The sequence below is a fragment of the Pithys albifrons genome, chromosome 28 (genome assembly GCF_047495875.1).
Source record: "Pithys albifrons albifrons isolate INPA30051 chromosome 28, PitAlb_v1, whole genome shotgun sequence".
Lineage (NCBI taxonomy): Eukaryota > Metazoa > Chordata > Aves > Passeriformes > Thamnophilidae > Pithys > Pithys albifrons.
The window spans coordinates 4,207,907-4,230,793 of NC_092485.1; the positions used below are offsets into that span (position 1 = coordinate 4,207,907).

The 22,887-nt window shown below is 46.7% G+C and overlaps 1 protein-coding gene and 2 long non-coding RNA genes across 5 annotated transcripts in view; 1 reads left to right on the forward strand and 2 right to left on the reverse strand.

Moving 5' to 3' along the window:
• Positions 1–3,021: 3,021 nt before the first annotated feature.
• Positions 3,022–10,426, reverse strand: LOC139683391 (uncharacterized). Of its 3 annotated transcripts, XR_011699777.1 has the most exons (4): positions 9,681–10,426; positions 9,146–9,271; positions 8,886–9,027; positions 3,022–6,070 (listed from the first exon to the last, which is right to left on the reverse strand). It is a non-coding gene; the product is annotated as an uncharacterized lncRNA (long non-coding RNA). The 3 variants fall into 3 exon arrangements; XR_011699776.1 differs by lacking the exon at positions 9,146–9,271 and having other exon boundaries at positions 8,886–9,145; XR_011699775.1 differs by having other exon boundaries at positions 8,886–9,271.
• On the forward strand, positions 7,310–17,932 carry LOC139683392 (uncharacterized). Its single transcript, XR_011699778.1, has 3 exons — positions 7,310–7,738; positions 9,462–9,567; positions 10,072–17,932. It is a non-coding gene; the product is annotated as an uncharacterized lncRNA (long non-coding RNA).
• Positions 17,933–20,832: 2,900 nt separating this feature from the next.
• The window catches only part of CR1 (complement C3b/C4b receptor 1 (Knops blood group)), a 78,011-nt gene continuing 75,956 nt past the window's right edge, over positions 20,833–22,887 (reverse strand). Inside the window, exon 82 of the mRNA XM_071578424.1 lies at positions 20,833–22,685. The gene's annotated coding sequence lies outside the window, so the exon portion shown is untranslated. The remainder of the gene's footprint in view (positions 22,686–22,887) is intronic.

Consider the following 22,887-nt stretch of genomic DNA (forward strand, 5'->3'; position numbering starts at 1 on the left):
ACAACCAGCCAAAAACTCTGCTACAGCATGAGCTGGGATACAGGAGATTGGCTCTGCAGGACTGTGTTCTGGGGAGATCGAACAGGGATGTGCAGGTGGATTTCTGTCAGCTCAGGTGAGTCCCCAGCAGCCCACAGGTACCAACTGCTCTGCAGGGCATCTTTCCCATTTAATTAAAAATAAAAAATCCAAATCCTGGATCTGCATTTCAGTGCAAAGGGCAAATGAACCCTAAGAAAGTAAATGGAAATCTTTTCTGATGAGCTGTAAGCACAAATACTGTTGCCTCCCAGCACATCCAAACCCTTACCCCCACACAGAACAACCTGCCAGGTGCCAGTCCTGGACATGACACTGTAGACAAACAGATCCTGCCTCTCTCATGGCTGTTTCCTGGTGTTCATCAGGACTTTTATTTTTAAATAAAACATCCCAACAGGCTCAGTTGGACCCTTTAAATGAAATTCATGCTGCACCCCCTGTGCTTGTGGGAGTTGTTCCTCAGGTAAATCCAAGATACTGAAGGAGTGTTTGGTTACTGCCACAGAAACAAAAAGAAAAGCCATAGCATTCATTCCTGGCTTCTGATTAAACAAAACCAAGTTGTTATAGCTGAAGCGATAAATTTTCTGGCTAAATATTTAAATTGGTAATTAACATATTTCCTTTAGGCTGGGAAAATAGTTGTTTGCCGTAGTTTCATCAACTTGATGGGAGAAATAAACCACCAGAGCTTGCAAAACAGAGGTTCAAATATGTTTACTTCAGACCAAGCATTTTGTAATTCTGCCTATGAGGAGCAGTGAGCTCGGAGTGGGAATGCTGTCCAGGAGGAAATAAAACCAGCAGGGATTTATGGCACAGCAGCGCTCCGGGGGGTTTAACCACGCCAGGAGCCCTGGCCCAGGACGTGCTGGGGAGCCAGGAGGGTGGGGAGGGTAAAGCTTTAAAACAGCAAAGCACACGGTACCTGCAAGCCAGTTTTCCAGAGGTTTAGTGAAGTGGGGAGAGCAGATTTGCAGGCTGGGTGCTGAGTTAAGCCTGTGCTGATCAGCTGGAGCCAAGGCCAGGGCGCTGCCGTCGTTCCCTCGCAGGACTCCGTGTTCCCTCCCGGGTTATGCAATGATGGGCAGTGTGTGCCCCCCGACCCCACTGCTGGCACGGCAGGCATCGATCCCCCTCTCCATTCACAGCCTCCGTGACCCCACGTGAAACGGGAAACCTGGAAAAAGCAGAAGTGTGGCTGTAATTAGGATTAATCTATTTTTAGCAGGCTGTCTGCTGCCCTGTCCACGCTCCAGCTGAGATGTTTAATTCTGTCCAGCTCGACTCTTTCTGCAGTGGCACCCAGGACTGATACAAAAATTTTCCTTTAATCCTTGAGTTTAGTGAGATTTTTTGTCTTGCTTTGGGCGAGTATGGTGGTTTAAAAAAAAAAACTTTTTTTCCCCACGTGTAATAACTGGAAAATCTAGCACTGAAGTAATACAAAGGTTTCTGTACTAAAAAAAAGTTATACAACATTTACTATCATTATTATTCATTTTACTATGGAGTTTGGAAACCTCGTCATAGATCAGGAATGTGTTGTACCCTGGGCTGCACAAACAGCACAGAAGGAAAACTGCCTCTTCCAAGCTATATTGGCTAAACCCACACAGTGATACCAATAGGATTTGTGCTAATAAATAGTATCAGGACAAGATGTTAAAGACATCTCTGAGCACCTCGTCACTCACTGACCCCGTATTGAAGTATCTGCTGTGTGTACCTTTAACCTTTTACGATGTATTTGCAAAGGGAACTTCAAGATCAGCAGGTAGGGAAACACCCTGAAACACAGTTGGATCGACATCAATAGACCGGCCCCGCTGCCCCCTCGGGAATGTTTGGCTTTTTCAAATATTCCTGCCCCGTGCCAGAGTGCCAGGAGTGGCCCTGGGGGTGCATCCCTGTGTCCCCCGGGCAAGGGAGTGGGACCTTAAGGCAGAACAGGGGCAGTGGTTGGAGTTTTCCTTGTAGTGGTTGGAGTTTTCCTTGCCCCAGCTCTCTGATGGGTGGTCCATGGCCGCGGGGTTGGGAAGATGCTCTCCTTAATAAACAGGCTGCTCCAAACCCGCAGCCATCAGCCCAGGGGCACGTCCTGCCCCACACACGGGCTGGGTGTTCTTTCCTGCGCACCCCACCTGTCCCCGTGCCCGGGAGTTGGAGTGACTCATGAAGCTTCCAAGTGCTGAGCGTGGAGAATGGCTATTTCCGTGCTCCCACTGCAATCCCTGCTCCTCCGGCTGCGCTGTCAGGCACCTCAGCACCCCCGCCGGCTCTATTCTTAGCAGCTAATAGCTGAAATAATTCCTTTTGTCTCAGCGCTGCTGGCTCCTTAGATTTGGAACTGAGTAAAACCTGCGGCTCGGGGAGCCTGAGCTACCCGCACGGCCTCTCCCGACTCTGGGAATAGTGGCCGGGGGTCCGGGAGTGTCCCGGGGTCTGGAGAGTGTCCCTGTTCCCACCGGGAATGTTGAGGACAGCGACCAGAACAGAGCTGTGGAATGAGGACCCCAATTAACTTGAACCTGGCTTCGACACAGGACATAAGCTCTGCTTTGAAGCAGCTCGTACGTTAATGTGGTGCCATCTCTTTGAAAAGGATCCCGGCTTTTCCAGCTGGAAGTTTCTTAGACTTCACAGGGTAAATTCCAGGATTCCAGGTTTTCAAAGGGAGGGCCCGGTTTTCACCTGCAGGCTCCCATTTCAGTGCCTGCTTTATTGCGTGGGCTGGTTTGCACTGAGAATACAAACACTTCATGCAAATTCAACTCCCCAGTGCCAACACATCCATGCCAGCACATCCCCAACCGCTCTTGGGAGCGAACCCACACCTCTGGCTTTGCAGGCCTTTGAGCTCAGCACCAGCTGTTCCATCCAGCTCCCTTGAACCACCCCTCAGAGAGGACTCTGAACCCCCCACCCCGCTCCCTGTGCAATGTCAGCTGGGCACACCCAAGCAGACGCACAGAATCAGCTTTAAAACTGTTTGAGAAGGGGTTTATTGCAATTTATCTGCCTGCAGCATTTCCTCCTGTTGGTTGGGACCCCAAGGAGAGCAACAGTGTTCCAAGTGGAACAGGTTGCTCAGAGAAGCTGTGGCTGCTCCATCCCTAGACGTGTCCAAGGCCAGGTTGGACAGGGCTTGTGGGAAAGTGGGAAGATGACCCTGCCATGTGATTTTATGTGTATGCACTGGGTTGGTAAAGGACTCACTGACCATATCTCTGTAATTGAGTAATTGAATTTGTCTGGAAAACAATAAACCTTTTGGAAAAAAACTAAGCCTAAATGTTTGTTGTGACTCTTTAACTTTTCTCCTGTTGTCACAGTGGGAAAAACCCTGTAAAATATCCCTTCATGGACCCTGGTTGCTCTGTTAGCAAATAATCCTATTTTGGAATTCCAAGCCTTCAGTTTCCTGGAAATTTGCACGTCCCAGTGACAGTCAGGATGGCATTAAAAGACCCTGAATTGTCTGGTTTTGTCCACATACATGTGAAAATAGAAGGAAGGCTTAAAAGTCTTATTTCTGCTTTGCTTTCAAAACTGAAAGTGTCTCCTCAAAGTAATTCCCTATCCATTTCCTCCCAAAGGCAGGCTGTGCCAGCAGCTTGTCTCAGATGATGGTTACATGTCACTAATTGACTGGGGGCCTTCTGGACAATAAGGACTATAATCAAGAGGCACAGCTTGAAAAAAACCTGGGAGCAAGGAATGCCCGAATTTCCCTATCAGCTTTGGCCCTGATTCCATATACAATGTGGGTCAAATTATTTAACCTTTATTTCACTCAGCCTTTCCATATGCAAAATTATATTGATTTCAATAAGAAAACATTAAAAACTTGCCAGTTACCCTAAGTAAAAACTAAAATTACTTTATTTGTGGTCAATGTAGACAATTGTTTTGCTACTGCAGAGTTAATTAAGGGGTTTCTTTTAAGGATGATTATTTTAAGTCAAAAGAAAAACCTAAAAATTAACCACCTCTCTGATTAGTGAGGGCTAAGGGAAACAATCCTGGCCTGTAGATTATTATGTTTTTGTTTCTGCTGGTTTTCCTTGAATGGAGCTGGCTGGGAATTCTGTGCTGAAACAGATTTTTGTTGGAAATGGTCATTCACTGAGGTTATGAATGTTTTGTAAGGCTGACAAATTTAAAGTCTTTAAAGAGAGCTACCCCACAGCAACACTTGAAAAATGGACTATTCTACATTTTAAAGCAACTTTCAGGACTCTGTGTTGGTAAAGCAAAGGAACTTTTCCACTCCCCTGTCCACCTTTGCCCGATCCTTTGCTGCTTCCTTTCCTCCCCAGCAGCTCCCCCGGTGATGTGCCAGGACGTCACTTACATGGATGCTGAGGTCGAGGGGTTACAGATTTACAGCTGCCCAGACTTGCTACGTCTTGGGCAGGAATTTGTTTGGCATAATCGAGGCCTGTGGATTATTTATCTCAGCCTTTTAGTTAAACAGGAACATGCCCTGATTTTAACAATGTGTTTCCTGCAGTGGAGGAAGGTGTGGCCGATGGCATTTAAACTGAAACCCGAGCCAAGGCTTCACCAGCAGGAAGTTGGAAGTGCGGGCAGGACCACGAGGGTTTCCTCCATCATTAAAAAGACCAAGGGCCTTCCTCCGTGGATGGCCGAGGTTATTTTATCACCCACAATAGCAATAATGATGTGCACGAGGGTGAGATTTTTGGAATGTCAGACTCCGTATGTTATTGCTATTAAGGTCACTGTAGCGTGACAGCAGAAAATTGCACAGGAGACAACGGAGAACTGAGGATGAACCTTTAGGTATAGTTTGGCACAGCAGCAGTGCAAGCCCACAATTCCTCTGCTGAGGAATTGCTCCCTCATCCTTTCATGGTGCTGAGGGAAACTGTCAAAGACAGCAGACTTGGGAGTGATGAGCCTATTTTTGTATATGGAATCATGACCTCTGTTTCTTTACAGAAAATGCCAAATTCTGACCAACGATGTCAGAATATTATTTTTTCAGGCCTCATTACACAGTTCCAAGTGCTGAAGTTTTCCATTGTGCCAAGTTTTCTTAGTTATACACTTGAGTGTTTCCCAGTGCAGCGTGGCTTTGAGGCTTCTTGGGAGCCAGAGTTCCTCCATGAAGTACTTACAGTCAGGTAAAGTTAGAAACATTCCAGGGCTGGTGATTTTCAAATGAAAGCAAACAATAAGATAAATACCACCTGAAAGCAACCAAAAAGAGATAATTTGAAGTAAATCAAAGCTTCATTTTACCTTAATATACCACACGACTGATAAAACTGTTACGAGCTAAAAGCACCTGTCCCATTTCTGCAGCTCCAAGTGTTTCATCTTGCTCAGTCATGTTCAGAGCTCTGTGGGTCTCGTGGGTCCAGCAAGGTGGCCCCTGTGTGTCTGCACAGAGCTGAAGTGGTGCAAACCAGTGGGGAAAATAGGGAATGTGGAAAAGCCACCCCGACTCTGCATGTTGGAGCTTCTGAGGTAACTCAGAGATAACTGAAACCAGCACAGGCAGCTTCCCATGGCAGCAAAGAGTGGCCTACTTCAGCGAGGTGACTCATTTCAGTAGCCGTGTGCTCTCACAGCGTTACCATCGTTAACTGAAGGAGTTAATCCTTGCAGCTTTGGCCACAAAGTGTATGTGCAAGGCTTGAACTCCCATGGGCTTGATTGCATAAGAAACCATGTATTGTGGCATTCAGTTGATCATGCACTACTTCTTCTGGTCACATGGAGGCTTGATTTCCCCTTGCATCAGCTCCAGCAGACTTTTTATATTTTTTGCACTGGTGTCTGACTGTTCAGTTCACCAGGGTCATCCCTTTCACCCCACGGCAGAGCCTGTGCTGCTCCCCCAGGGCCCTGGCTCACAGGATCTTATTCCATTTTCTGCAGAATCATAACTGAGAAACCAGGAGCTTGTAATTCTTCTCATTTGTGTCTGTGCGTAACAGGTGTCATTTTCAGTGTAGTACAGACAAATCCCAAAATAGCTCAGGCTCTTCAGACGCTGCGAAGAGAAAAAATAGTGGTTATTTCAGCTTTGGTTGTAGTGAAAAACCCAACGCTTGCAGCCGGCTCTGAAGTCAGAATTAAAATGGCAGATGTAGGTGTGGAACAGGGATCTCTCTCTGGATTCTGTGTTTTCCAATGGACTTGCTGCCTCACTCTTTTGTGTACACAGACTGACACATGAACTCCCTCACACGGTGCTGCCTCTCCATTACCTCCTCTGATTCCCAGAAGCTGTACCTACCACAGATCCTCCTCCACACTTTCCAGTTTTGAGGCTACAAACCAGGAGAGCTCTGCTTTCCCTGCCTGGTGCTGAGCTTGACCGGAGGCACCAGAGATAATGTGAGGGATTTGGGGGGCAGAGGCAAGGAGAGAGTGTTCAGCTGCAAGATGTTTCTTGCCTGGTGACGCCTGCTGTGCTGAAATACAGAGCTGCTTGTGGACTGTCTTTGTCAGGGATTATTGGATTCTGGTGACTCCAGGAACGCAGTTATTAGTTCCCCTGCCTACGCTGAGCATTTTGAATCTCTGTGTGTGATAACACTTATTAATACTGCTGAGATTAAGAAGATCCTATAGCTTTATGGCACTTTCAGTACCTTATCTCACACCATGCATCTGCCCAGCAGCTGAACCACGTTCATATCAATGTCTTGTGGCTAGCAGAGCAGGGGCTTGTGGGGCCAGCAGTAGCCTCATGCCCAAAAGACCTGTTTGTTCACAGCAGCAGCTCCTTTCAAGCTGCCTTGTGCTTCAGGGTATCTGCCTGCTGAGGATTTGCAGGACGTAGGCCTAAAATATTTTATTTTAGGAAGTCAAGTAATGGTTCCTGTCACAGAAACAGTTAATCAAAAAGCACTAACTCTCCACTGGAACGTGTGTGCGTGCGTGTGTGTGTGTGTGTGTGTTTGTTTTTTAGAGCCAAGAAGATTTGCTTTGGTTTTTTTAAAGTAGAAACCACCACAAAGTTGGCTGTGGTTTCAGCTGCTCTCGCTCGAGATTTGTATTGCTGACTACCAATCCTAAAAGAGTTAACCTGGTAAGTATGACTCAGAAGCAGAGAAGGAGATGCAGGGCTGAGAGCTGTGGAGGAAGCACAGAAACAGAGGTGAGGAACAGAATAATTGCCAAAAAAAGGTGCAGAGTCCAGGAGCAACGTTCCCTCCGGTCTGCCTGGCCCTGGCACCGCTGGCACGGGCTCCCTGGAAAGCTGCAGTTCCGCTCTTATAACACAGGGAGCAGGCTGGAGAATTTAGAGCTGCGTCACAGAGCTCAGCGAGAGAGTGAGAGAGCAAGCTCCGTCGATAGGTCTACCAGCAACAGCCCTGCTGCAGCAAGAGGGGAGAGAGGCAGCAAGAGAGGCAGAGAGGGCTCCAGAAAGAGAAGTATCACCAACACCACGGACTGGGCTCCTGGCACCATCCACTGTCATTTAGACATCGTACTCAGGCTCGGCTGGCATCGGAGGCTTCGCCCATTGACGATGCTGGAGACCCGGCGCGCTTAATCCCGTGGGGAGGGAGAGTGGGCAGACACCGAAAGGGTTAACGGAAAGGAAATTTCTGGAACCTTCTATTCTGCGGCGCTCCACAGCGAGCGGAGGGCTGAGGACTGCGCAGATGGTGCACGGGCACAGCTCTTCGGTCCAGTTCGCCTTTCTCACGTACGTACCCTTTGATCAGGATGGGGCTGGAGCTGCAACTACGTCTTTTAATTATGTGCAGGGTGTCCCTCTCCCCCGGCGTCCCCAAGTTCGGATCCCAGAGTGCCTGTATTATTATTTTGGCTGGGTACGATTGCTCTGTTCTGCGTCAGAGCTGTTTTCTCAATGGAACGATGGCACAGGTTGTACTAATGTCACTCCTGCCGGCATTGCTGTACTGCAGAGGAGGGTAGTAGTCGTGGGGGAGAGATGACAACTTTGCAAAGACTGCTGTTTTCCTGGTTTGTTTAGGCTTTTTATTCTCCCCCGTCTCCCTGAGGGCTGGCATGCTGGCGAGGGTTTGGTGGAGGGGTTAACAGGCGCCCTGCGATTCAGAGCTGGGAGGTTTGTCACTGCGTAGTTAGGAAAGTGGTAAACGGTGACGCAGTGATCATTGCAGGGCATGTCGTCCAGTTTTTAAAAGCACTGGAGACAGGTAGACAGTGCCTTCCAGACGCTTCCACACCAGCTGAAAGGGGTTAAAGATGAGTCGAGACGGGAAGCGAGCATTTAGGGATTAAATGTCATCATTTTGGCGTTGGAAAGTTGTTTACCTTGCTCTCTCCGTGTCTCCATGCTGGCAGGCGGCCAGCTCACATGTGATAGTCTTCCCTGTACTGCTGCATCATTAACTAAGTGCCAGAGCCGGCTCCCCATTGGCCGGGGAGGGCTCTCAGCCCAGAGCTGATGTCCCATTGGTGGAGGAGGTGATGGCAGGTGAAAAGCCCTCCCGGATTGGCCGAGAACTGGGTGTCAAATCTCAACGTTGATTTCACTTGCTTCAAAGTACCGGCAGCTGCCCGTCCCCTGCCCACTGCCCACCGCTGTCTGCTCCTGCTCCTGCCTGCTCCCTGCTTGTTCCCTGCCCACTGCCCACCGCTGTCTGCTCCTGCTCCTGCCTGCTCCCTGCCCACTGCCCACCACTGCCTGCTCCCTGCCTCCTCCTGCTCACTGCCCACTGCCTGCTCCCTGCCTGCTGCTCCCTGCACACCACTGCCTGCTCCCTGTCCACTACCCATTCTCTGCCCACCCACTGCTGCCTGCTCTCTACCTGCTCCCTACTCCTGCCACTCCCCACTTGCTGCCCACTTCCCCCACCACTGCCCACCTCATATCCCACGATGCCAGCTGTCCCTCAGGCACGGGCAGGACAGGAGCCGGTAACTCCTCGGTGCAGTGGGTGCCAGCACATCCATGGGTGCTCCCGGGAGGTGTCGTTCCGCTGTCCAGCTGCGACGATGACGTGTCAGCTGCAAACCACAGCAGAGGGGAAAGTACAGGGGTTCAGGGCTTTTCTCCTTGCCTTCTTCTCCCTTATGAGCTGGTTGAGTGTAGCAGGACTGTAACGGCTTGGGGCACGGATTGTACCTGGAAATTATGTCGTGGGAACAGTTAAAGGACTCTTGCCCAAACTCAGCTTTTGTTTGCACAAGTGTGAGTTGCCACAGGCTCGGTAACATCAGGGAAAGCTGAGGATTGCCCAAAGTGATGGGTCTGTAAAGATTTGCAAAGGAAATAACAGCATTAGAAATCAAGGACCGAGGGACTGGGAATGACTGGGCAAGGATGAATGGGAGACTTGAGGGCAGAGAGCAGCTCCAGAGAGAGGATGAGGCAATGAAGGGGAGAACATTTTTCTCTCTTAACCATTTACAATACTATTTTTTCACCTCTCTTCTTAAAGCAACCAGCAATGAAGATGGCAACTCTGCCTGGAAGTGCTGAGGACACAACCAGCCTTGAGCTTGGTCCTTCTGGCTGAGGAAGTCTCCCAGTTATGCAGTGGAGTGGTAACTTTGCTTTCTCATGTGGCAGGGAACATTATTCCATAGCCTTTCATCATCCCGAGGCTTAAACAAGTTTAAGGATGTGCTAGAATAAGCGTTTAATCTATATTACTCACTCGTTGACATCTCAAGCGTCAGGGCTGGTTGTTTAGCAACAACCGCTGGGCTCGCAACCGGCTCAGACACTGCGCGTCCGCCGTCTCCATCACTTCAGCTGTAGCCTGTCCTCTGCATGGAGGTCTGAGGGAGAGAGAGAAGGGCTGTATTTCCACCATACCCCTGCCCCGACCGAATTCTGGGGGTCTGGTTGCGCAGGCCGCAGGCGCTGCGGTTTTCTCGCCGACTCCGTCCCTTTGCGCAGTTCCGCGGAGGGGAGGACGCCATTTCCAACGGCACTGCGGTGGTAGGAACAGGGAGGGAAGAAGAAAACAGGCAGTACGTGCCACTCCCCACTTTTTCTCCTCTTTCCCATCTCCACCTTCCCTCCTTCCCCTCCTTTTCTGCCAGATTCCATAGGGAATTTCAGACTCTTACTGCAGTCGTCACAACCCCTCCTGACTCACTGAGCCTTCGCTGGCTGTAGCTGGCTCCCTTGGAGCATCCTTGCCTCCTGCAGCGCCAGATCCGCAGAGCAGGGGAACAACAGGAATAGCAGCAACGACGGTGGTCCCTGCAGCGAGACAGACAGACATAAATACACACACATGCAGGAACAGTCCAAGGCAGCCATGGAGGGAATTCGGTACGGCCGGGAGCTGGACTAAGCCATGATGCTCAGTTGCATGGAAGACGGGTGGGTTGAGTCTGTTTTCCTGAGTGTTGGCTGCATGGACAACTCTTTGTGGTTTTCCTTGTCACAGTTGTGGGGTGGAGGACTCTGTAATTTGTAAATCTAGTGGTGCTTCATGCCATTTCTCAGTGCTTTAAAGGAGGTGCCACTGGCAGCTCGTCTGCTGTACTTTTTGAGTGTGTTCAGTGTAGGGATGTATTTGATTTAATTCCTTTTGCCACCATCTTTTTGCCACAGTTTAACTGCGACTAAACACAGGGAAGGGTAAGGAGACACAGATAAAAGAGGAGTTATTTCAATGTTAAACTTCAGCTGTAAATCTCATTACTCAGGAATTGAGGTTACTGTCAGCAGGTAAATCTGTGGGACTGGCAAGAAACAAGGCTAAGGAGGGGACATGGCATATTTCTGTAGGACAGGAGTGATTCTGTGCACAGGGGTGGCATTGTCACTGTGAGCTGTACGTGGCTAACTGTTCCACAATCGTTTTCTGCATATTGCTGCAAAAGGACTTGGGAAAGCTGTGATTTCTTCCTCCCTCTGACACTTGTGTGTGTGACATGGTGTAAGCTGATTCCTTTCCCTGTGTTTGGGTTTCCTTGCTTGGGGCTGTGGGGTTTGCTCCGTGTCTCGGCCTTGGTGCAGCACCGTGACGCAGCGTTCGTTAACGCGCCGGCTCTCGTTGACAAAACACACGCAATTTTCTTGGGCATTTTGACGGTCCAAGGACCGCAAAATTTGGTGAAGGAAGTTAAGGATTGCAAATGCTCAGGATATAAATTTAAAAGCATCACCATCTTACTCTTTGCTAGCGAAGGAGGGCTCTGTGAGTGACGAGACAGCCATGATCTCCTCCTGCACTTGTTTTGCCGATGGTCATGTTACATCTGTGACGCAGACGAATTTTGCTGTTGGTTCCTGTCTGTGCTTTAGGGAGTCGAGCTGATGAGGGCACAAGCTTGAATATGGTTAGAAACATTCATTTAATATTGATGCTAAAGTTCGAACCATACCTGAAGGGTCAGGGGTACTGGATCCACCTATTCCCCAGCCCCAAATGGTGAAGGAATTCGGATGAACACAACAGCACCCCTGGCCATTTTGTTGCTCGCAGAGGAGACTCGGAGCCTGCAGTGCTGCTGCTGCTGTTCATTTCCATGTTATACAAATACAGTGTTGGGCTCGGTGTCAGAAGCTTTCCTGATGCTGTGAGAAGATTAAAGTCTACAAGCAAATGTTTTTCTTATTTGGGAAGATTAATTAAAATGACCAAATGCCAAGTATTCTACCCTCACTCCTCTCACAAATCACTTCCAGACCTATCCAGAAAATTCAATGGTGCCGTGTATGTTTTTTAATACTTAATCACGGTGCTTTCTTACAGTTTAATATGGGTGTGGCTGGGGGAAGGGTAAGATTTAATTTGGTAAATATCTGTAATGCTGATGTTAATGGACAATTACGTAGCCAAGAGACAGGAGTTGTCCATATCCTCTATACATCTGTATATAGATACAGATAGTCCCAAGCCCAGGTTGTGAAGATGCCCACGTTACAGGGTGAGAAGGGAGTGCTCTGTCCCATTCTCACCCACCCAGTTGTTTCAGTGCAAAGGCAGCAGTAGAAAAGGCCAAGCTGGAATCTCACAAAATGGTTCCACCAGCACTCAGAGATGCCAGTGCCGTTTATACTGGCACGGCTCCGAGAGCGGCACCGCGAGCTGCCTGCTGCAAGGTCATTCCCCTGACTCATGGTCAGCAACCAGTTGGTTCAGGAACTCCCAATCCACTTTCCTTGCAACTGTGGCAGTGCTTGAATCCTGAACTTGCAGGGGAGGCTTGAAAATTAACATTATTGCAGTAGTGGACTACTGAGTCCAAAACTGTAGCTCCAAAAAATCCTGTCTCTAAAGCATTTTAAAATCCATATCTATAATTTATTTCTTGTGCTAACCGCAAAAACTTTGCACCAGTTCCCTCATCCCCTTTTCCTTCAAAACTTCAGAAACTTTGCACTAGTTCCCTCATCCCATTTTCCCTCAAGACTCCCTCTGGACTGCTGGGAATCAGGAGTGGTTGTGTTTAAGGAGATACACTCTGTTTCAGAAAAGAAAGAAAGACGTGTCCATGTATATTTTCATTTCTGTGCTTGTTATCAGGTGGACTCTGCAGGCTCTCTGAGTTCACCAGTGTCGGCCAAGCCAGTGGTGTCTCTCAGGTACTTTCAGTTTCACATAACTCAGCTCAGGAGCTGTTTTGTCCCCTCCCTGTTTTCCACATTTTTCTCCAATTTGCCCACTATTTGTCACTTGTATTTTCAGTTGTCTCAGGACAGCACGAGCCATGGGTGTGCTCAGGGCTGGCTCGAGCTGCCTCAGCTTCACAGGCAGCAGTGCAGTGGTTAATGCCTCTGAGCAAAATAACTTATTTAGTCCCCAAAGTTCAATTTGGGGGCATGTTATCTGGCTCCTTTTGAACAGAGGGAGCAGTCCAGGCCAAGCAGGGACTCGAGCAGACCTTTGTTGCTCACAGTGTTGCCAACCCACCTCCCCAAGCCCCCAGCCCTGGGCAGCCTCCAGCCCTGCCCCTGCTTACAATCAGCCTTAGCCTTCAGTATCATTATTCCCTAGTTTCCAAAGGTAAAAACCTGGCTGCTAATGCTGATGCCAGTGATGACTCTTCGCCTACAGGGAGGCATATGTGATGGCTTGTCTGCTAAAAACTGAGCCAACACAGTGTGATTCAGCCCTCCAGCTTTCCAAGGAATAGAGCTATTTCTGAGTTGAGCACATCTCTTCAGCTCCCCACACAAGCATTCACGCTGGTGCACAGAAGTCCAGCAGCAGCCACAGGGTTGGGATTTGGATGTGCAGCTCAAATGCTTTTTAAACACTGATAATGGCTCTCGAATATACAGTTGAATTTCAGTGACAGTGATGGAAATCCTGGGCACAGGTACAAGCCAGCAGCTCATGTGCTGAGGGGAGGCAGTCAGGGGTTTGGTCAATGCCTTTCTCTAGTTGTTTTGCCACATCCTTCTGCTACAGATCGTGTTAAACTGAAGGCTTGGTTTTAAATATCTGGTTTAAAAGGAAGGTTATACTTCAGTGAACATCTGGCAGTATTTGTTTCCTTATGCTCCTCACTGGCACAGGACATTCTTTTGTCTCTCAAACGACACAAAAGAAAAATATGACTTCCCTTGACATTACCTAAAGGAGCTGGAATGGTGGCGTTGGGGGAACACCATGTTCCTGAACTGCCTATACAAATCACAGCAATCATCTCTCTGTGACTGCTTTCAAGCCCTGCAATCAATACTTTATATTCTAAGGTGATGCTTAGGTACAGAAGTTAGGCATAGAAAATGGCTTTTCTGGTTTCAGCGACTTAGGTGGATCATTTCCTTGAGTGTAGTTAGTTTTGCAATGTGCTGCTCACTCAAGCTGTGCAAGGCTAAATTTGATGAGTTTTCCTTGCTGTACCTTCCTGCTGCTCTTCCCTGACCTCAGCCATGTAAGTGCAATGCTTTTCTTTCCCTGTGTGAGTTTGAACAGTTTCACTTCACTGTTCCTTGTGAAATCTGAAATCCTCCATAGGAGGTTCAGCAGCTCCTGTGCCCTCCAAACAGGCTGTGGGTTTCCTCAGGAACTCTCATGAAAGCAAAGGTGGAGGAAAACTATGACTCCAGACAAGTCAAAGCAATTTGAGATGAGCAGAGGGGAATTACAAGGTTAGGAACTATAGCACTAATATCTAAGCACACCTAGAAGGTCACAATGGTAAAACTGCTCCCTTCAGCTCAGAACAGCTTTGGGACAAGCAATAGCAAATAGATGTAACATATAGTTAACAGTCTGAACCAAAGGTCTGAGATTTAAAAACACAACAGGTCTTGTGAATAAATCCTCATTATTTAATGATGTTGCTCTGTTAAGAGCTATCTCCAGGTTTCTCCAAAATATCTGTAATCTACAAATTAAAAGTCTCCTGCACACTTTTTTAGCCTCCTTTTTAGACCAAAGCACCACACAAATTGTGGATTAGCAGGGCAGAACCATAAAGTGAAGGCTGGGATGGTCCACCACATCTCCCAGATTCCCTGGGTCCATGCTGCTGTTGAATTATCTTGCCCTCAAAATGAGGTTTGTTGCATTCAACCCATTAATTCCTGTCTGACAAGGCTGACTGCCAGACAGGGTTCACGATTGGAAAAGCCTGGTTGGCACCAAACCTGTGCTGGGAACGAGCTCTATCAAAACTCAGTCAGAGCAGTAAGAGTTAACCCCACAGTAGTGGTTCTTCAGGGCCAAGATGCATCTCTCACATCTAATCACAAGCCAAAATTCAGCCATGACAGACATTCCTCACCACCTGACCTGCCCTAAATTACCTGGAAAAGCCAACAAGCAAAGAAAAATCCTCACCCCAAACCCCTGAAGCATTTGGGTCAGAAGGGTGGGCAGCTTTCTAACAATTCAGCACAGACAAATGCTGGGGAGTGCTCTGACAAATTCCCCCTAATAGGAATTGGTATTAGTGACTCAAATGTCAAGCAGGCCTGAGTGTCCCATTGCTCAGTTAAATGGCACACAAGGCTCCACAGGCTTTTACCCACAGCATGTCCCAGTACAGCATTCAGCCTGCCTTGGGGTTTGGGGGGATTTGTCTGGCTTTTAAATCTATTTATGCTTCAGTTGTAAGGCTGAAATAGTAGGACTAAAGGAATAGGCTATGTTCAACTCAGGAATGTAATGTGGAGCTTTCATTGTGATCCTAATCATGAAAAAAAAGTCTCCATTATGCTTTAAACCAGTGAGAGAAGCCCATGTTTTTGCTGTCCATAATAGCAGAGCATCTCCAGAGCCATCTTTAGTCATGAGCAGCAACTTCACTAAGCAGTGCACTCTCCTGAGCCCAGGTCAGTGCTGCTGACACACACAAAGTGTTACAGACTCAGGACTGGCTCAGACTGCAAGTCAGGGCACATTTGTCCATACCTGACCCACGCAGCCCCACACAGTGCCAGACCTGCACCACAAACAGATGCAGTTACACACTCCCCCAGGCTCAGGAAGTTTTTGTGAAACCTTAGAAGTTCACTCATTTCAATTCCCCTTACAGGTCACCACTTGTAGTGTCACACCCCTCTGTCCTGCACCTGGCCTTGGGCTGACTCACTCCTTCACTGGGAGGGTGATGTATCAAGCTCAGACTTTCAGCATGGAAAACAGGAATATTTTCTCCAGGGGAGACCAGAGTCTGATGAACCACAAGTTTCACCCCGTGATTTAAAAATGGAGGAAAAAAATTCATGCTGCACACAGGGTCATGAAGAGATTGGTTTTGCTTATATTGTAAAAGCCCAGAAATGCCTTTATTTAAAAGGTGTAGGTTGTGAAATATCAGGTTTGTGACATCCAGGCTCGCAGAGTAAAGGTCTTAGGCTAGAGAGGAAGTTCCCTTTCACAGGGAAGGCAGGGATTCCCTTTCTGCCTTTGTCTCCTACAGAATGTATAAAACACTGTGAAGTCCATGAAAGGCTTTTAGATGTTCCTCTGAAAGAAGCTTCAGAACAGCCCTGTTACCAACACATCTGAAAAGGAGGAAAAACCCAGAATAATATGGTACTTTTCCTACTATTATTTATTGAAAACTCCAGACCCCTTTGACAAAGCCAAACAGAACTGATACTATTGCTTGTCTCCACACATGTGTGTGTGTCCATATGTACAACACACCCAGCAAATGCTTGAGACAATCTCTGGTTTATTTTCTTCCCTGTGAGGGTGGGCAGGCCCTGGCACAGGGTGCCCAGAGAAGCTGTGGCTGCCCCATCCCTGGGAGTGTCCAAAGCCAGGTTGGACAGAACTTGGAGCAACCTGGGCTGGTGGGAGGTGTCCCTGCCCATGGCAGGGGGTGGGACTGGGTGAGCTTCAAGGTCCTTTCCAAGCAAACCATCCTGTGATTCTATTTTCCTGCACATGTACATATTCCCAGCCAGGTGTTGTCTATCACAGCATCCTGAACTGCTCCTTTCCTCCTCCCCTCTTCCTGCTGCCTGCCCAAACATGCTGTTAGCTTTGGAAGGAGAGCACACACAGATGTATCCTTTCCAAAATGTGTACCTGCACCTTGGCAGAATGGGCTGACACCTTCTGGGGAGCTTGTTAAGGCAACAGGAGAAACTTCAGGTAGCCTGGAGGAAGGCCAGCAGCATCTTAATTATGCTGAAGTGAAACCTGGTTTTATCAAAACTGTAAATAATAAATGAGCTATTGGTCTTCAACTGCTGAATGCTATTTCTGGAAAGGTTAGTCTTGTTTGGAGAGGGAAAGGTGGGCGTAGGTGTTCAGTCCCTGTAAGTCTCATACTTTTGACAGAAGCTCCTGTTTTCAGCAGCACAAAATTAAGTGACAATTCCTCCAACTATTTTTGAAAACTCTAATAAAGATTTCTTTTTAATGCTTACTACTGAGACAGGATAAAAACCAAAGCAAACCTCACTTTGAACCTGTTTGTCAAAGATGCTGCTGTGATTCTGTGATCTGTGCTGCAACTGCCCTTTCATCAGCAGTCAGTCTTGGTCCAGCTTTTCAGGAGTAAATCTCACCTGATAATAGAGGGTGCCTCATAAATAACTGTGCCAGCACGGCAGACACTGGGGAGGGAACCTGCTTTCCACTTGTCTTTCACCCTGCTGCCCCAGATAATGGATTTAGAAACTACAGTAAATATCCAGACACAGTAATCTAGTACAGTCCTTTCCCCTTCCTTCACCCCTCTTTCTTGGAAGGACATCTCCTTTCTCTGAGCCTTTCCTCTGCGGTCTGGGAGTGTGAATTAGGATGGAGGCACTGGAGCAGATTTTTGCATGTCATTCCAAAATTAATACAAGGTGTTGCCAAAACCCCAGGGCATCAGTGAGTGAAACACCCAACTCCAGTTCTGCCATGCCTTATTCCATTTTACACCAGCACAGGTCACTCATGGTGGCCAGGGCTTGGCAGCTCCTGAATTAAACACATGAGTAGGAGTTCACAGGCTTCACAACAGCCCATGCACTCCCTCTGCACTGAGACATGGACACCACTGCTCAGTCTTGTTCCAGCCCCAGGAACCACCAGCCACTCATCTGCAGACTCTCCTCCTTCCTCCACAACTTTCACTGACCCACACTTGAAGCAGTTTCAATCCCATTTATTTTCATTGTCCCTTCAGAATTTAAAAGTTGTCTCACAAAATTCTGCCAAGTTCTTATTTAAAGAATTCACAGGCCATGTGGGACAGCTGACAGAGGAAGTTCCATCAGGACAGTCACATTTCCTTTTCCTGTCACAGCAAGTATCTGATGTGTCCTGTCCTCTCTGATGATGCCGAGATCAGGAAGTGATACAAAGCCAGAACACTCTGTCTTGGAGAGAATGAGGTTTATAGCCTGGTTTCATCTGTAATAGCATGGAAAGAAGTGTTTCTGTAGAACACAAACTTCCTCCACACACCCCATCAGCATTGTGCTCTGCACTAAAAAGAAATAAAGCCTTTAACACTATTGCTGGTAAGAACTTCAGTGCATTCCACTTGGCTGGGAAAGGAAACAACAGTCACTGCCAGGCTGGGGGGGTTTCTTCATCACATTTAATTTCTCCTACACCAGCCTCAACTATCCACAAGATACCAAATAAATGTGTGTCCATGTAGTAATTAACCCAAAGTTAACTGTCTTACTGTCTAATAGAATTAAATAAATGAATTTTCCTCTAGGTACGGTGGAGATGAAGGATTTTCTCCCTCAGCCTGCAGCCATGCCTGAGATGTGTCTTCCTCTGGAAGCTGGTTTCACATGGTGGCTTAGATTTTCCCACTTTGTATCTAGCACCATTTGAAATCAGTGTTCTAGGAGCAAGAATTACAGCGTGGGAAGAGATCAAGCAGCTCCTCACTTCACCAATGGTCTCTCTACTCCTTAAACCAGCCCCTTCTCCAAAGGTTATTTTTTTGCCAGCCATCCACTTTGTAATATCATCTCATTTCTTGACACTTCTACAACCCCTGTACACCCTCCCAAGCCAGGGCCACAACAGAACAGCCTCCTTTTAATGTACTTCTACTTAATAAACAATGGATATGAGTTCAAGTTGTCCAGAGTAAAGTGATCTGGAAATTGCATGAAAACCAACATGGTACTTCTTGCATCTTGACAGGCAGAGCACATTTAATACCATCTCTAGGACTAACATTTCATTTACTACCTTAAGCAAATGGATTTCCACTCTCTGCTGGGGACTCTCCCACCACAGAACTCTCATTCCATGGCTCCCAGAGACTTGCTCTGCAAACACAGAAACTCCCCTCATTAATATAAACACAAAAGTGCCTTCAGCAACCACAGAATCACAGACTGGTTTGGGTTGGAAGGGACCTTAAAGATCACCTTGTTCCAACCCCCTGCCATGGGCATCACACACAGAACCCACTCCTTTTGCTAGAATTACTTTGAAGTTTGTTGCTGGTAACTTCTAGTAATGTTTCACTTCTCCTCCACCCCTGCATCCCAACCACTCAACCAAAGCTGAACTCCTTCTGCTTGACCTCCCTGGGGTCCAACACGTTGTTACACACAGAGCAGACGGTTGCTGTGCGGATGAAGCGTTTGGTCTGAGCCCTGAATAGTCATCAGTAAAGAATCCATAGCTCCATCTACAAGAGGATCCTTCTCTGAGCCAGGAAAACGTCTCTTACACAGGCTGACCGATTTCTCTTGGTGTTCAGAGTCTCAGTTTTTGTCTAGCACCATTTGAAATCGGTTATGATGTAGGGGGAAAAGCAACAGTAATGGAAAACTTCCTTCCCCCACCCCCCAAGTCATAACTAAGCACCATCCAAAGCACGACCTGGCCTCCCAAACACGAGTGGTTTGCTGTTCTCTGACCTGAAGTTACACCCACAGGCCGAGCATCCTGCACTAAAGGAGGACAGTCAGCATCCTGTTCAAGTCAGGAGGGATGTTTCCAGGGAAAGCAAAGCATCTCTTCAAACATTTAACTAAGCTTCTTCAACTCAAGCAAGCCAGGGCCCAGGTGTGACAGCCCACCCACCCAACCTTCCGACCACTTCTCTTCCATGTGCTATTTGTTTGCCTTAACCTGTTATTTACGTAGATTTTTTTTTTCCTTTTAAATAAAATTATGTGCTTTATGTTACTGGGCTCTGTCTCAGGCAGACAGATGACCTGTTTCCCTGCTGGAGAACATCCACGTGCTGCAAGTCTCTTCATTTCAGTCCCCAGCTCCATTTCCACTGCCTGGAGAAGTGAGTATTTAGATTCACAGAATGATTTGACTTGGAAGGAACCTTAAAAATCATCTCATTGCAGCCCCTTGCCATGGCCAAGGTTTAATTTACACTATTAACCCACCAACCACTGACACTTTCACATTATTTTAACACTAAACACATAAACTTGTACCTGTTTTGTGACTCTCCCTTCCAGAACAGCACCCCACGTTACCAGTAGATGGCAACAACACATTTTTATTCCAGGCAGCCTTTTCCTTGGCACAGAGTTCATGTATTCATGACTCTGACTTTCAGTTCCAGATTCCAAAATTAAATCATTCATGTGGGACTAAGTTTTAGAAAAATGGTGCAGAATTGATGACAATTAGGACAAATTATTTTGTAGTGTTTAAGTCAAATCCATAGAACCACAGAATGGAATCACAGAACGGTTTGAGTTGGAAGGGACCTTAAAGCTCATCTCATTCCACCTCCTGCCACGGCAGGAACACCCACCACTAGAAAATGTGCTAAGCAGCTGCTTATCCCACCAAAGCTCAGTGAAATCCAACAGATTTCTAGTGTAAAGTTCTGTAGTCTGGTGTCATTTGCAGTCCACACCACAACCACAAATTGGAAAAAAAAATATATGGCATATTAGTTAGTTTTTCTATTCCACCCTCTGAAAGGCTTCATTCTGTAAGGCAGCTGACTCCACACATGGCTTTGCCAAGAAAATCAAGTGTATTTCAAGTGTGAAACTCTTGCAATTAAAAATCACATTCTACTTAGAATTTCACTTAAAAACACCTGATCTGTATTCCCTAAGGATTGGACCTGTCACACACTGGACAAAAGTGCCAAAACACTCCATGGGCTTTGCTCCTGACTCAGGTGTTCCATCAGAACAAGCCCCATCTGCCTCTTCTCCATCCAGCTTTTACCAAGTTTTTCAAGAATGAACACGGTAAAGTTTGGGAGGTTCGGGGGAATTCTCTGCAATTCTAAAAGAAAACCCCAAAAGGCTGTTCAGCAAATTCAATCACATTCTCTACACTACCCTTGAGTAATTCTGTGCACAAACGGAAAACTTCAGTCTCAACAGTTACTATGTAAAAAAGTCTGTTACATGAATAATCATCTTAATAATAACGGGAAAAGAGCTGCTTAGTACGTGACGAATGAAAGACAAACACTTACTACTAAATAATTTATCATTTTTATTTGCAATATTACAAGTCATTACTAGTCTTTACATCCGGAAAGAAGTGCAAAAATAAGGCCAATGTTTACAGTTATTTCAGCTCAGCATTAAGTGCATTTCAGTGTGTTGTAGCACGTTGCAGATGCCACACAAAGCAAGCTGAGCTGGTGACCCCCACACTCATTCCCAGCCACACCACAGTGTTTACAAACAATTCTCAAACTAAGATACCAGCCAGGCCATGAACAGCAAATCATCCTGCAGAGCCAAAGCCCCTTTTCAAAAACCACAGACTATTGTGAACTCTGACAATACAACTGCTGGGATTGTCCCAAAAAGTCCTATAAAGCCCTAAACAGTTCTATGTTACTCCAACAATCAGTTGATGACAGTGGGGCAATGCCAAGCTACCAAAGACAAGCCAGAATAGTTTCAGTGCTGCCTCAGGCAATTTGGTTTCACTGCGAAAAAGGGCTCTTAGAAGCTGCCTGGAGGTTGGCAGGGAGATTCATGAAGCCAAAACTTAATGAAGCTTTTGGGTTTGATAAGGAAAAAGGTAGCAGTGAGTCTCAACACTGTGGTGGGAGCTCCTGGAGTCACAGTCTGACTGAAACACTCGCTGTGTAAGGAGCTAAGAGAGACCTCACCCACCAGCACTGCCAGCACATCCAGTCCTGCATTCCCACAATAAACTTCTTTGGTTTTCCTTTATCATGAAGAATGAGGCTGACAGGAAAGGCTTCTGTTTCTAGACAGGTATATGATAATGAATCCAGCATTATGGAGCTTGATTAAACATCATTGTCTGTATGCAGAGATTTGAAATGGTACACGTGGAATACAGGACTTCAAGGAAAAAAGCAAGGAGGGTGGATCCACACAGCACCCCTTCTATCCTGAAAAGTAACAAAGCATCCCCAAAATTGACATCAAGACTCAATAGAAGTCAGTGACACCAAAGAACTTACTCTGTGCTCATGACAGGAGATGGTACCACTGATTCTCAGCAATTCCTTTAATTTGGTACCTCCTGGAACAGGCCAACAAATTCAACAGCAGGGGATGTCTTTGCTACAGAAACCTCCAGTTTTCTATTCCAACAAATCCATTGTAGCCTTTCCAGGATTATATCAAACATTCAGAAATATATATGGCTTCTTTCCTTCTTAAAGGTAAAGGAAAAGCTCTAAAACTGATTTAAAGGCACACTTTAATTCACTAGACATACAGAAATCAACTCTTGCAGACAAAGAGGTAGAGTATATAAGATCTGAACTGGGAGAGTTTCAAAAAGACACAGCCTTCAATGGCATCAATCTCTTCTGGAAATTAATAATAACACATTTCAGAATACAAAAGACAACATTTATACTGCCTGAACTGCAAAAAGGAATGAGGAGGACATTGAAGATTTAGTGAGCAAAACTATAAAAGAACAGAGAGCAACACTGGACAGTCTTCTGCAAGCAAAGAGGTGGCCCTGGAGGCAGCAGCAGGTGGCACTGGGACAGGGACACGTCCAGCACTCCTGCAGACAGACACTCTGGAATGCTACAGGTATTGCCCTAAAAACCATTTCACATACACAGAGAGTGAGGGGGCCACAAGGAAAAAACAGGTGTCTGTCTATGGAACTATACACACACTTTTTGTCCTATTAATCATCTCCTCCTACAGTTAACCAGTAGAACAAGACACAACACAAGATACTCGTCCACAGCAACTCAATGCAAGTGTTTTCCATTTCTGACAGGGATATCCCACTGCAAATTCCCTCCCACCCCCCAAAAAGGTCATTCATGCTTTACAGATCTTATATTCGGCAGTACAGGGAGTGCTGTCACGTTTCCTACAAACAAAAAAACAAGGCAGATCAGAGATTTTACATTTAAATAGGTTTTACATTTACACTGAAAGCACATCCTTAGTTTTGTCATCAAATCAACAGGTAAAGTCACAAAACTAAGTCCTTATTTGTCCTCTCCTTACTAAGCAGCTGCTGGACTGAGGAGATTTTTGCTTCATTCATGTAGTGAAGTGTTAAGAATAAC